We start from the raw sequence: 14,736 nt of genomic DNA on the forward strand, positions 1-14,736 counted from the left end.
TTGCTATTCACTACTATGGAAGAATACGGGAAACTTGTGACGCCAGGGTTTTAAAAAAAGACTACCTAAAGGTGAGTTTTAAAAAACATTTTTATTAGAAACAAACTAAATATTGAAAAAGAAAAGTAAAAAAATAAAAAACGTGTTCTATAATAAATACACAAATAAACCCTAACTGTTATTATTTTGGTAATACCACGTTTCTTATTTCTTTAAATACCCTCATTGGGCTTAAAAAATACTAAACATAATGCAATGTTTAACATAATGTTCAATATTGCAAAAAGTAAAACTTGTATTAGCGGGTTCCTCCAGCGTGGTTGTATTATGGATTATTACTCTTGAATCCAGCCTGGACTTGGAATTGTTAAGGAGGAGGGTGTTGGTCTTCAGTTATAATTTTGGAATATCTATTTAACGATAATATGTCCGTTTCAAATAAAACATCAGAGATAAGTTTCATTGCAAACTTAAGTTGATCAGGATGGATTGCTCGAAGCCTATCAGCGATATGTTTTCCAAATCGGTTACGTGAATCTTCCTGTAATAATTCCAATTTTTTGCTAATTTTTGACATAACTTCGGCTATTTCATTATTATTTAAGGGCGATTTCTTTTGACGATTTGTAAATCGGGTAGGTAGCATGACATTAGTAGTGGTATCACTAGTCGGAGTAGATGGCCGACCCATAGATGGTGTAGCAGGAAAACTTTGATATTCTCAGTCAACCTGAAACAATAAAACGTTCCAATTTTATTTAAAAAAAATACAACGTAAAGAAAATCTATAAAAAAAATTATTTGAAAAATCAAATCAAACTTCCATTAAAACATTTAATAATAATGGTTCAATTTTTTTAATTTTTTTCGCTAAATTTAAATAAACGATAAAAACATGTATTTACTAGTTACCTACTTTAAAGGTAAGAGGGACGTAAGTAATGTAATTTCTTTTATTTTAGTTTCCAAAGAGCGAACAGGAGTGGTTACAAATAGCAGCCGAAAAATTTTTGAAAAAAAATGGCAATTTCTAATAAGTAATTAGTGACTAGTATTACAATTCACTAGTTTTTCAAACTAGTTAATAATGATCTAAAACTGCCTAACCCAGAATCTATGCCCAATTCTTAAGAAATTCATGGAAACACGTTTATTGGTGATGAGGCCTTTGCAATGAATCCAGATCTTATCCAGCCATATAGTACGGAAACACTCCACGGACAATTGAAAATAATTTCGGCATTTTCGCGTCTGGTTTCGAGTTTTCCACGCCGCTAGAAATTTGAAGATAGAAAACATTGACAAGGTTGTTTTAACATGTTGCGCATTACATAATTTTCTTCGCAAAAAATCTACACAAAATGACATACCTCCAGAAAGAATGGATAGAGAAAATATTCCTGCAGATCTTAAGTTAGGAGACAGATGTGATCCTAATTTAGTGCATGATCTTCAAAGAGGAAGAAGGTGCCAAATTTTAAATATTGCAAAAATAGTTTTAAGAGCGTAAATAAAAAAAAGTAATAGTTTAAATAGAGAAAAGTTCTGTTGCTATTTTATCAATGAGGACTCAGTACCATGGCAAGATAATTTAGTTTTTCAGTAGGTCATAGTTTGTATTACATGTTATATAAAGAGAATTGATTAAATATTTATTATTTACCTCCTTTTCACTTTATTCTTGTTCTCACTTAACATCGATAGTCTCATTTGATCTTGGTCACTCAGAAACTCAACCAAAGTACCATAACATCGGTTTGTAGATATCATCTTTCTTTGATCATGCAAGACGTACGTTTTGTGGTCTACACGGACCGTTTTACTTGATGCGACTTGTCTAATTTGATAAATTCTTTTATAAGACGGTGTGTCTAGGCCGCCCTTTAAAGATGTTTAAAATATGCTAGTGTGATATTGTGGAACAGTAAATTTATCTTTATATTAACTTTACGTTTTTTCTTATATTAACATTATTTATATATTCCTAGGAAAGAATTTTTGTTAAATTAAGAGGAACTAGGAGTTGTTTGGGGTCTATGGGCAAAAGCTGCTAAATGCAGAGTTCTACGCCATTCCATATTTAACCATTTGTAGAAAAATTTTTACTCGGATATTTTGTGGGATATATGATCGTATTTTTTTAAATCCGTTTACCTTTTGCATTTTATTTTTGTATTTAGTGTGCAGGCAATACAAAAATTAAAAAGCGATTCATATATAAATCATATGAATGAAATCGCAGTATCTGAAGGGTCAAAGTACTAGGGCTTCGTATACTTATTTCCTTAAAATAGAGTTTAGAAAGTGCAGGTTCTTGAAATCGGTTTCAAATTGGTTTGAAAATAAGTTTGATAAATTTACAGTTTTCACTTATCAACTCGCTTTAATTGACCTTAACTTCAAACTCTTAAACTCATTATTTTTATTTATTTTGTTCAATTATTGTTGTGAAAACTAAAAATCACAAAGAAATTATTTTTTCTAATAGCTTATGAATGGCGTAACAGTTTAGCTCATGTTTTTTATTAATTACGTCTATTTCTAAAACGGAAAGTGAATTGAATAATGCATGCATATATGGCTTTTATGCAACTTCGTCAAGATGAAAACTTCAGAGTTTTTCATAGAGACAGGGTCTTAATGTATGATAATTTGGTTAGGTTCTTATATAGCAGTGCCAATCATAGATTTTTTATATATTTTTTTCTAAATATTGCATCAGAAACTTACACTAACTAATAATACCTACTTATTCCTTTTAAGGTAAGCCTATTTGTCATTAATAGATAATCTTTCAAGATAATACTACCAATAAACTCATTACTTATTAAACTTAACTTATTTAAAAACACCAACACAAAACTCAACCAGCGAAATACCAAAAAGAAAAAGGTTATGTTGGGGTTTGGTTACCGTTACCCTTGACCTTAACCCTATTATATTACAATAAACCATTTCAATTGCTCTGGACATAGATATAATGAAATGGTACTGGATAGAATATTGGAAATTTGAAAGGAATACGCAATTAAACTTTTCAATGTGTGATCTTTTCGAAGCAATAAAACGTAGAAAAATATCAGACTTAGGACATATTATTAGATGAAAATGCTATAAAGTACAGCGCCTTATCCTTCAAAGTCAGATCGAAGAAGGAAAGAGTAGAATAGGAAGAAACAAGCTAGTAATATAGTGAAATCGTGGTTAAACATTTTATTTAATCGCCTGAGACCATGGTTATGGCAAAAGCAGATACAGGCCTATTATCAAAAAGTAGTGGCTATATTAATTTATTATAAAATAATGAGTGAAACTATTAAAACCTTATTTCTAATAGTCAGTGGTTAGGCAGTGCAGGACGCAAGTGATGGCTTAAGTGAACTGGGCCGCTACTTTTAATAAGTTACTCTCACTAAAAACACAAAGATGGCGGGCGGCAAGAACTCACCAGCAAGTGACTTATTCACAAATATCTATTTTGAGTGACATAAGTCTACTAAGTACAATTGTGTGTATAAAGTATAGAAAAGCATTTCACAAATCTTGTGCCGAACGCGACGACTCCAAGAAAGTATAATTTATTGATGCCACTCAATTATCATGGCTGGATTATATGATCATGGCTTAACCTCTAACCCCAGGCAATATCCAGAAACGGCAACTATTAATGGTGACCAAACAATAACTGAAGTACAACTATTACGAACTCTTGTTAGAGAACTACAGGACAAAAACCCATTATTAGTAAAAAATAGTGCCCTCTTATAAAAAAAACGTAAACAATAACAAGGGTAACAAAAAAATCCCAACAAAATAATGTTAACATCTCAAATATGCAGGTACCACTTCGAAATCCAACTGGTTCTCTCACCGATCAGCTTGAAGTTAGTCGCGAAGCAAGTGGCCATAAACAATTAGCAACCGAATAGAACGGTGGTTTCCAACTAGCCGAAAGAAGACGGAAAACTAGAGCTGGGCAACAACTATCGACTGAAGTCTAAGTCGATGGTCGTTCTATACCTGAGCATAAAATTGCTACAAAAAAAGACCAAACATAGCAACACGTGTGGAGGATGCAACTACAAGTTGGTCGGGTAAGCTACTGAAAGAAACGAGGACAGAAGAATATGATTATACGTTAGCAAAATCTCAAAAGCAGTTACTACCCAAGTGACTAGAGCCTACGTAGCTAGGCACATTGTTACAAATCCAGAAAACGTAACCATTAAAGAGTATCTCCTCAAGATAACAAAATCTGAGCGGAAGAGATATATGATTGGTATAAGCTTAGTTTACAAAGTCTAAGTGTATGATAAGGAGTGTATGAATAAGTTTCGATCGATTCAGCTCCTTGGGTAGTCAAAAATTTTTAGACTATTATCAGAGAAGTCAACAAGCCACATGAGTCTACATCAGATGTTATACTCGACTTACCCTAAGAAGCATGAAAACTATTCTCAGTGTAGGACTTACCATTATGATGCAGAATATTTGTCACCAAATACAAACACTTTTAGTAATTCTGCACTAAAGTTACTTAACTACAATGTGCAAAGCTTAAACAATAAAGTTCTGGAGGTCCAAGTTCTGTTGGATTCATTATCTCCTGACATTCTCACAATTACTGAACATTGGCAAAAAAACCAAGATATAATACTTCCATAGATACATGGGTACAACCTTTTAAGTTACTATGGCCATTCTTGCTCAGAAAGAGGTGGCACTGCTATATTTTATAAAGATGATATTAGTGATCATGGTAAAGTAGAGGGGGTAAACAGTCTAGAGACTAGCACAGAAAAAGACTGAATTTTCCATTTATAAAATTGTTATTAATAGCAATAGTTCCATAATTGTTGTTTGTGTGTACAAATCCCGTAGTCTTAACAGTCAATTTTTTCTCTACAATCTTGCTAACTTACTTGATGAGATGTATAATAACAAAATTCCTTTGAATATTTCAGGGCTTTAAATTTTAACTGTAGTAATCCTGATGACCATGGCATGAGGGCCTTGCTTGGACTAATGCGGAGCTTTAGTCTAATTAGACATTAACTCCAATACTAGTATCACTGCTCATCGTGCTTCTCAGTTAAACAACATCTTCACAAATATCCAAGAAGAATCCAAGTCTGGTCATATCTTCTGAAGTCCTCGTTCCTAATCTGTCTGATCATAATCGTCGAACTTTTGTCTATAAGAGGCAGATGAAGGTTACCGAATGTGGTATGGCTGTAAAGCGACGAAAATTCTCGACACACAATATAAATAGATTTTACAATATGCTGATCTTAGACATCAGCATAGAAGAAGGTTTATTTTACTGAAAGAGTTAAAGCGAAATTTAACAATATCTTTCATGTCCTCTTTTATTATTTTAGCTTAGCTTTTCTAATGTGTACAACTAGGATAAAAAGTAATTAGCCAATCTTTTCGGTACAAGCATACTAATTATAGAAAACACTACGTTGCATATAAACGTGAAAGAAAACAATATCGATGTTACATTTTCTCTTATAATAAGTCTATTAATGATAATAAAATCCAAAATTCAAAAAACATGATAAAATCGGCATGGTCAATCATAAAATCTGAGTCAGGTAAAAATAAAACAAACAATAATATTGTTTTAAGGGAAGATAAACAGATTATTGAGAACATAGCTTTAGTCTCCTAATTATTTGCTCAACATTTTACTCTTGACCATCAACATACCTCTAACCTTAATATACAGGACTTGCCTAATAATTATCCAACCATACGCGGGCGAAAGTAGTGCCTCTTTTTAAGAAAGGAGAACAAACGAATATTACATTTATAATCAGCTGGTATCCATATTATTATCCATGTCGAAAATTTTTGAAAGGGTTATTTATCAAATAATTATGAATTTTTTAACTCATAATTATATTATAAATAAACACCAATACGGATTTGTTCCCAAAATATCGATAAAAATGGCTATTTGTAGTGCAATACAATATATTATGGAAAATCTTGAGAGAAAGGCTTACTGTAGCTGGACTGTATTTCGATTAATCTAAGGCATTTGACACGGTTGATCATTCTTTCCTGTTGGATATTTTGGGACGGTATGGCATCGGGGGTGTAGCATCTAAATTACTTAGTTAATACTTAGATCATAGATGCGCAGTGAACAGTGTGCGCGACAAATTCTGTCTCGCCAATGTTTTCGCGCCCCCAAATTATAGGAAAAGGTGTGCCTTAGGACTCAGTTTTGGGACCCGTGCTCTTCCTATTACATGTTAATGGTTTGCTGTTTCCTTCTGATATGGTTTGTCAATTCGCCGAGGGCTGCTCCGCACTGAACTTGTGTCTGGACAGTAAGTTGTCTTTGAACTTTAGTAAAACGGGATTGATATAGTTTTCTTTACTTGTGTGGTCTAGTGGGCAGTCAATCCCTAAACTCAATATTAGTAAATTTTCAGAAATCTAGTAGGAATACTTAGGAAAATACATAGATCCCAATTTAACTTGGGAAAAACATATTATAAAATAAATTAAATCTTTATTCCAGATTAGCTAGCTTGTGCGGATTTATAAGAAGATTAAGGGATGTAGTGTCTGAGGTATCTCTTTGCCTATTTTATTTCAGACAGATACTGTCGATCTTATAATATGGTATCTATTCCTGAGGATCCGCAAAAGAAGCACTAGATATGTTTAGAATGCAAAAGCTTATCATTTGTCGTTCATTGGGTCTGATCTACAGACCCTTCCCTCTTTATACTTTTCTTCCTTGGTATTATTCGTGAAAAAATACTTTTATTTGTTAAAAACAGGGCAATGTACGCGACGTAAAGATGTGATTCTGGTTACATGACATAGACACGATCTGCGCATTCCATTACATAATTCAGCCTACTATGAAATGGGTCCTCATTATTTGGTGATCAGAGCTCTTACAATGCTATCTGCTGATATTAGGGCATGGAATATACAGTCGAATTTAAAAAAGCTGTTTACAACTGATTACAGATTAAATGTTTTTGTAATTTTATTTTTAGATAATGACTGTACGTTTAGAATATTTATTTTAGTAATTGTTATTTTGTCTATATATGGCTATTGTCGCTTTGAACTTTAGATAAGAAAAATCAATGTATTATTATTATTATTATTATTATTATTATTATTATTATTATTATTATTATTAATAAACTAATTTTAATAAACTTCTTCAAAAATGTATTTATCTTTTTCTTATCTAAATGTATTTACCTTGTCAAATGCAAGGATTAGCTTTACAAAAAATTGCTTCGATGTTTTAAAATTAAGTTTACAGAATATATAGTTCTAAAAACAAATGTTGAATTTGTCAATCAATCAATGTTTTTCACGTTCATCGAAACTTTATTCGGTTAAAGAGAGGCTGGAGTGCTTCTTTACATAAATATTTGATTTGTAATTTTAAACTAATCTTTTTTTTTCAAGTTTGTTAACTACGAACAAATTTTGAGTAAAACGCATCAACAATAACAGTAAACAAAAAACGGTAAAAATTTTAACGGCATTCACCCAGAGTATCAGAAAAAGTATGTAATGACATTCTTATTTCTTTGAACTTTTTGAAGTTTTACTATCACTTTTATTATGCAACTTTTATATAGCTCATTTTTGGTACCTTTTTTACGACTCCTAGCAGTTAAAATAAATGACTTAACTTTGGAAATACCTTGTATATATATTACTTTACGAAAAAAATTCTAGGAAAGAATTACTATTAGTATTTTAAATCTTTTAATTAATTTTAATTGTTATTAAGAATAATTATTGCATTACAAAGTTTAGACCCTACAAATTGTCAACACTTTAATTAATTCATAATTAAATAATTTATTGACTATGTAACTATTATGATCTATTAAAATTTGTTTTTACTTATATTGGAGGTAGCTCTAAGTAAATTATATTAAGTCTGTTTAAATAAATGCTATTGCTTTGGATCTATAATGTGGACAGCGTAGCATGAATATCAGTTCACTTATGACTTAGTAGACGTTATCTAGCCAAAGAAATTCTAACGAAGGCAACTACACCGCTGATGGGAGATGACTCTGATATTTTCAAAGGATGGATACATCGCGAATTATTGACGTGAGAGCAGGACAATCGCAAAATATACCCAATTATCTCGTCTTTCTGGTTGCATATCCAGCATAGGGAGCTTGTGCTTATTAATTTGAACAAATCGTTATTTAATGAAGTACATCTGCTCCTAGACGTAGTTTCCGTCTGGTCAGCAATAATTCGGCCATGTCACCAATTTTCCCGAATATTTAGGTAGCTTCTTTGATAAGTTGCAGTCATGGGTATCATCCCATAGCTTTTTAAAAAGCATACAAGAGTGTATTTTAAGGAACTACATCTAATTCTTGCTCTGTTTAGACCTACAAAAGGCTCCGCTCCTAGAGGTTAAGAGCGGCAGCCTGTTGGGGATAGAACCGGCGATCGACATACCCATCATGTAATTGTATTTCTTGACCCAGCTAATCATATCAAGCTTGAAATTATCAAAGGAAAAATATCTAATATAAATTTCAATCAAACATAAAAAATATACTAATTACTTTTATGTTCTTCTAGATCTAATATTTCTTAAGCTTTCATCAAGTGTATAATTAAATCTTAAAAACAGAAATGCCAAATTTTGTGCTAAAATGCGCTTACCCTTTAATATATATTTTAAACAAAGGAGTAATTAGTCGATAGACCTTAACAATTTCCAATATAGAATACTGTATAGCTTGGAATATCATTTTGCACAACTTCTAATGGTTTAAAGTTGCTTTTTTATAATGCAGAAAGAGAGGAGACAGTGGTCATGTATAAATTTTGTATTAGGTTTCGGATTTTGTCGTATGCTTTTCTCATTTTAAAGGTTGTTTAACTATAATACAAAGATACTGATTTTTTATAATTCATGAATTACTTTCTTTTTTTTAAAGAAGGTTAAGAATTATAGAGGAGGTTACATAAATAGCTTTTTCGGTACTTATTATCAGTTTTATACGTTTCAAGTTGCGTGGTTTCTCTCTCTTACAAACATTTCTTAGCATTTAATGTTTCATCTGTTTAATCAATTATTAAATTCAAAATTATCTGAGTTTTTAGTTTATTATTTAATGTGTGTTATTGTGTAATCTTGGAATTTTCATTACCTGGGACTCAAGTTTAAACATGATAGTAGAGTAATCTGTTGTATATGTGAATTTTTTTTTATCAGGAGGATCATGTAACAGCTGAAGGTAATATTCGTATTAAATTTGAATTAAAATTTTATAAAAGCCAATTTTTTTTTAAACGCTAATCATTTAGTTAAACAGAGTGTTTTGTTTTAATATTGCAACAAATTGCAAGGGCGTATTGCTTGGACGAAATGAAGTAAAAGAGTGCTTATGAACATATGTCTTAAAGATCTCAGACTTTACACTACTAGATAATTTTTCGTCCCAATGCATGGTTTTCGCATAAAAAATAAAAACCATTATTGTGGATAGTCATAACGCCTAAACCTGATTGTGTTAATCAAGTATTACTTTTATAACTCTATTTTGAGCATTCTTTAGAAAGTTTTTCTGGTAAAACTTTTTAATACGTGCCTTAAATAAATGTATGATATGAATACATGTATCAAATGTATCAGAAAAAGTAAGTTAAATTCTTTGAAATTTACCACCCTGTAGTCTAAAATCTAAGACGTTTAGGACATATTTTTATAAAAACGTGTTATTTACAGCGTGTTTTTTTTAAACACGCTGTATAAAAAAACAACTGTTTAAAAGAAACACGCTGTATATCTAATGATTTTATTACGATTGTAGTTGTGCTTAGGGTTAAGTTATATTAAATAAAAATAAATAAATTTGCTAGATATAAAACTGTTCACAGCGCACATTATTATTCATACTGCCCTCTTTTATAATAGTATAAATCTCTTAAATATTAGTATTAAAAAAGAATGTCGCAAAACGCAGCACCCATATATATGTTCTTTTATGAGTTAATCAAACTAATAGAAAATATTCTCCTTGAATCTCCTGATGAACTGGTGCATGAATTGTCTTAGTGCCACGCATATTTCATTTAAAAATAATTTATCGTCTTACCGTCTTAATCTACTTGCATTTTAATAAACTCAGAAATAATGTTTACGATGATTCTTCTTTAGAACATGATATTTAAAACAAACAAAGCTCATCACAGAATCAAAATAACTCTCTTTCCTTGAGTCAAACTCAAATATTAATTAAATATACTTAGTCTAATTCTGTCTTAGATAGCGATTATAAAAATAATAGTAAATTTATAAATTTTTCTAAAATATTATTTTGCTAGGTCCGCTTATTAACAAGGATTTTCGCGAAAATTATCAGTAGTGCCGAAGGAATTATCGATTTCGGTGTCTGGTTTATCGAAGATGTCAAAAATTATTATTTCAGGTTCAGTGAATTTTTCTATAAAACTTAGCGAGAAAACTTTTTCGAATGAGTATCGAAGCAATCTTATTTAGCAGGATCAGTGGTGATCAAATAAAAATTTATAATTTACATGGCCGTATTTTTCTAACTTGAATTTAGCAAATCCTAATTTTAAGAAACCTGGTAAAATTATTATTTTATTAAATATACTCAATATATTTACTCAAATTTAAAAAAATAGTAGTTTAGAAGGCGAGGACTATCATATTAAATATATTTGGTTGGGTCATCATATGTCAATGCATAAACTAAGCCTAGTAACATAAACTTTCCTTTTAGTGCTGCTTATTTTAATTCAGAAAATTTACTTTAAAACTTTTTTGTGAACTTAAAGAATTACGTTATATCACTTCTTAGTAAGCCTTCGATATTATTTCGTCCTAACTTATAGTGGTAGCTTTGGCTAGCCTATGTATGTTCTCATCATTTACAGGGTATTTGGTATACGCAGTTCTTGGTATCAAGTATGCTTTAGGGCTTGGTCCTTGATTAACTAAACCTCGTATTATTGAAGAGTTCAATTTTCTGGTAAATCTTTTGATTTTTAGAAATGTTTCCTTGATGTCCGGAATCATTAAAGATTTGATAGGATTCTTCAGTTGTTGTGGCTCTTTCCTTGTTATCTCTGCTGTTTTGATAATTGCTGTATTTATTAGTTTTCTTGGATACCTGTTCTGCTTGTCTTTGGTGATGTTTTCTAATTCCCTGTTGAGGTCCACATTGTTGTTGTTTATTTTGGCTCTCCTCCTATAGAGGCTTTTAATAATTCTCACCTGTGTTGAACCAGAATGAATAAAGTTGTGGTATAAGTATTGTCCTGTGTATCTTGATGTGCAATAGACAGTTGTAAACTATCATTAAGTAGAAATTGATGCTTAGCTTACTCAATAGTTCTATTGATGACTGGGCTTCAGGAGCATTAATGAGTTTTATATAGAAAAACGGTGTAGCAATATACAATATTCTAGATTGCGGAGGGTTGTTGGGTGGGGTCAGAAATAAAACAGAAACCTGTTTACCTAAATGTCGACGTTTCGACTCATATTAAGTCATCAACCTTCAACCCTCCGCAATATTGAAGATATTGGGTCACAAACACGAAACTGAAAATACAATATTCTAGATTTACTTAAGAATATACCTAAAAATTACTTTTATAATAAGCAAATTTATTTTAATAAGGAAAATGTTCAAACTATAAAAGTATTGAGACTTAAATGAAATACAATTTCTGTCAAGTTTACATATTATGTTAAACCCTACAATTCACCTTGTACTAAAAATTTATGCTTTCTAATTTGGCGCGTATTTATTTAATTTAAAAATGCCATTGATTGGATTATATTTACTGCCTCTTCAGTAATTCTACTTAGGTGTATACGATAGGCATACTTAACATATATTTCTGCTATCTGAACTTTTTTTTTTAATGAATATATGTGCAAACAAATAAAAGATGCCCACTTTAATTTTTCACCATTTTACAAACTTGATACTTTAGTAATAGTAAGAAAAAAGTGAAAATTCATTGCCATTTGTCTAATGATATCAATATACTAATATTTTTTCTTGAAAAATTACATACAGTGCTTTCATTTCAAAACGATTCACCCTTAATAAATTTAATTCTCTTTAAAAAAAAAAAAAAAAAAAATTACGTCAAATTACATATACAGGGGGACGTTTAATTATGCATTTACTGAAGTTCTGTCAATCACCTCCTCACCTCCAGCTAACCTCACTTTAATGTGTCAAATGGGAACCCCCATCGTGTGATACATCATAGTAAGCAGCGTAAAATTCTCTATTCAACGGTACCAAAAAAAAATGAAATCGGTAAATGTGTAAGCAAATATTTAGCGAAAATGTCTAGAAATAATGAATATTTTATTTACGCCAAACTTTGGTATTTTAAATGAATACTTTTAGTGTGCATATATATTAAAAAAAATATCTTTCAATATATTAAAAAGAGATAAAAGTATTAGCAAGACAATCGTTCCAATCAATTTTTATTCGAAGTGCTGCCCATGGCAAGCCAAGCTCGCCCCAATCAGGACCACATGAGATGGAAAGTAACTGCTTAGAGAATTTCTCTGTAATAGAAAAAAAATTTCTTTCTATACAGTAAGAGGTCGCGCGCTGGTAAAATGTCTAATAATATTAATAATAATAATTAACAAAATAATAATTAATATAATAATAATAATAATTATTATTATTGTTATTATTATTATAAGATTGTTTTCATTCGACTATTTTGGTAAAACCTTTTGAAGTCTGACGATTCGGGATACCATTATTTAAGCAAGTAAGTTATATTTTCAAGCAAAAATACCCTCACATAATTCTAAAATTCCAATAATAAAAATATGTATAACTACTTTATGTGTATAAGCATTCACCATGGCACTGCCGGTCAAATGCTTCACTGGTAGTTTTCTGTATCATTTTATGCATCTTATAAGGCATGTGCTGTATGCCTTCATTTGATCCGATAGATCTATAGAAGATTTATGTTTATTATAATCAGCCATGACCGCAGACTTTTCAGTTTTCTTGTCGCCATGTTTGATTTTAATTATTTGCGAGGTGTGTTTAGTGCTTAGAGTTAGCATATCTCTTTTATTCATCCACTTTTGGATTACAACACGCGAATTTAATTCAGCAGCTACTGTTTCCCCTTTTTTTGTTTTTCAGTCTATAACTTCTTTAGGATTAAGTTTGCAATTTGATCGCAAGGTACGAACCAAATGGGTATTTTTCGCCAGAAGTTTATGACCCAATGTCATACTGGTGTAATAATTATCTGTGTAAATAGTTCGTCCTTCGTTCAACGGACTTTTAGCTAGTATAAGTACAATATTTTTGGACAACGACTGTTCCTCAACCTTATCTTAACCACAATGAGAATGTCAGCTCTACTGACTAAAGTAAGATCATAATAATCATAGAGATGACCGTCTCCGTAACTCGTAACATTTTCTTTATCTGCTAAAATCTAAGAACTAAGCAAACGATACTATAGAATAAAATTGAAATTTGGCGCCTTATCGTAGAGTCACCGTAAAAGTTAATTCTACCCCATGACATGGAGAAGTCGCTGTTGTTACTAGTTATCTCTGTTATTATTGCACTTTGGGGATGTTGCGCTGCTGTAACTGCTTTTTTCCATCCTCCGTTTTTTTTTAACGTTTGATGCCTTGCGGCAACTATATGCTTTTTTGCAAAGCGGACTTGTGTTTTGCGAGTTTCGTTTCGCTCGTCGGTATATCGGTTATGGTCTCGATGGTAAGCAAAAGTATTTGGACTGATCTTCCTCAACATAAATTAAAGGATTTGGACTGGTGTAACTTCAAGTTTAGTTGGATTCTACGGTGATTATAATCCTAGTACCTGAATAATAACTGCCTAAAGATGCAAAATCTTTGCAGAAAGGGAGTGGTACAAAATCAAACTATTTATACAAATGCATAGCCATGCTTAAATTGAATTTATGAAAAATATTATTGCAGGTTAATTTTGTAACATTAATTGGTGGGCAGCATAAGGGAGATGCAGCAGATCTATTTCTAAAATATTTACCAACAATGCTGCTTTTAGTTATAAATGAAAGGGCAAAAAAAGGAGAGAAAAACCCTAAAAGCGTAAAAGGTTATAAGGCAGTAATTGATAAGTTAAAGTTGCAGAAATTCTCTTCAAGTTTAAGAAATAATTTTTAAAGAAATTAACGGTGATCCATTCAAAAATAAAAATTAACGGGTATCGGTTTAAGTCTTCTTCACTACAGGTGATCTTGTAATAAGTACACGGTGGCGTTTATGACTAGCCTAATAATTATTGCAATAATTTTGCTTAAATTTTTGTTTTAGAAGGATTAATGCTTAACCCAAATATATAAGTTACACGAAAAGATAGTAAGCTTTAAATTATGTAGGATGCGCCATGCCCTTGAAAGGCTGAAATGAATACAAATTATGACTATATATATTATTAAAATAAAAGTGATTTTTACAAAATAGATCCCTTTGTATACTTTTTTACCAACCCTTTTGAATTCTATGAATATCCTAAAACGTAAATATTATTTGCTGTCCCATAAACATCAACTCATTAACTAAATAGCCAATAAGTCCTGTGTACGTTTAGAGTAATATCGAAAAGACATCATGTGAACAAACTGGAAATAATCGCATTTGGGCCAGTACTGTTCCAAAAGCACGTCCCATACACT

The 14,736-nt window shown here is 31.1% G+C and overlaps 1 protein-coding gene across 1 annotated transcript in view; it reads right to left on the reverse strand.

The window, feature by feature from the left end:
* Positions 1-202: 202 nt before the first annotated feature.
* The window catches only part of LOC126734502 (uncharacterized), a 686,490-nt gene continuing 671,956 nt past the window's right edge, over positions 203-14,736 (reverse strand). Inside the window, exon 8 of the mRNA XM_050438159.1 lies at positions 203-730. The gene's annotated coding sequence lies outside the window, so the exon portion shown is untranslated. The remainder of the gene's footprint in view (positions 731-14,736) is intronic.

Source organism: Anthonomus grandis, chromosome 3 (assembly GCF_022605725.1).
Source record: "Anthonomus grandis grandis chromosome 3, icAntGran1.3, whole genome shotgun sequence".
Lineage (NCBI taxonomy): Eukaryota > Metazoa > Arthropoda > Insecta > Coleoptera > Curculionidae > Anthonomus > Anthonomus grandis.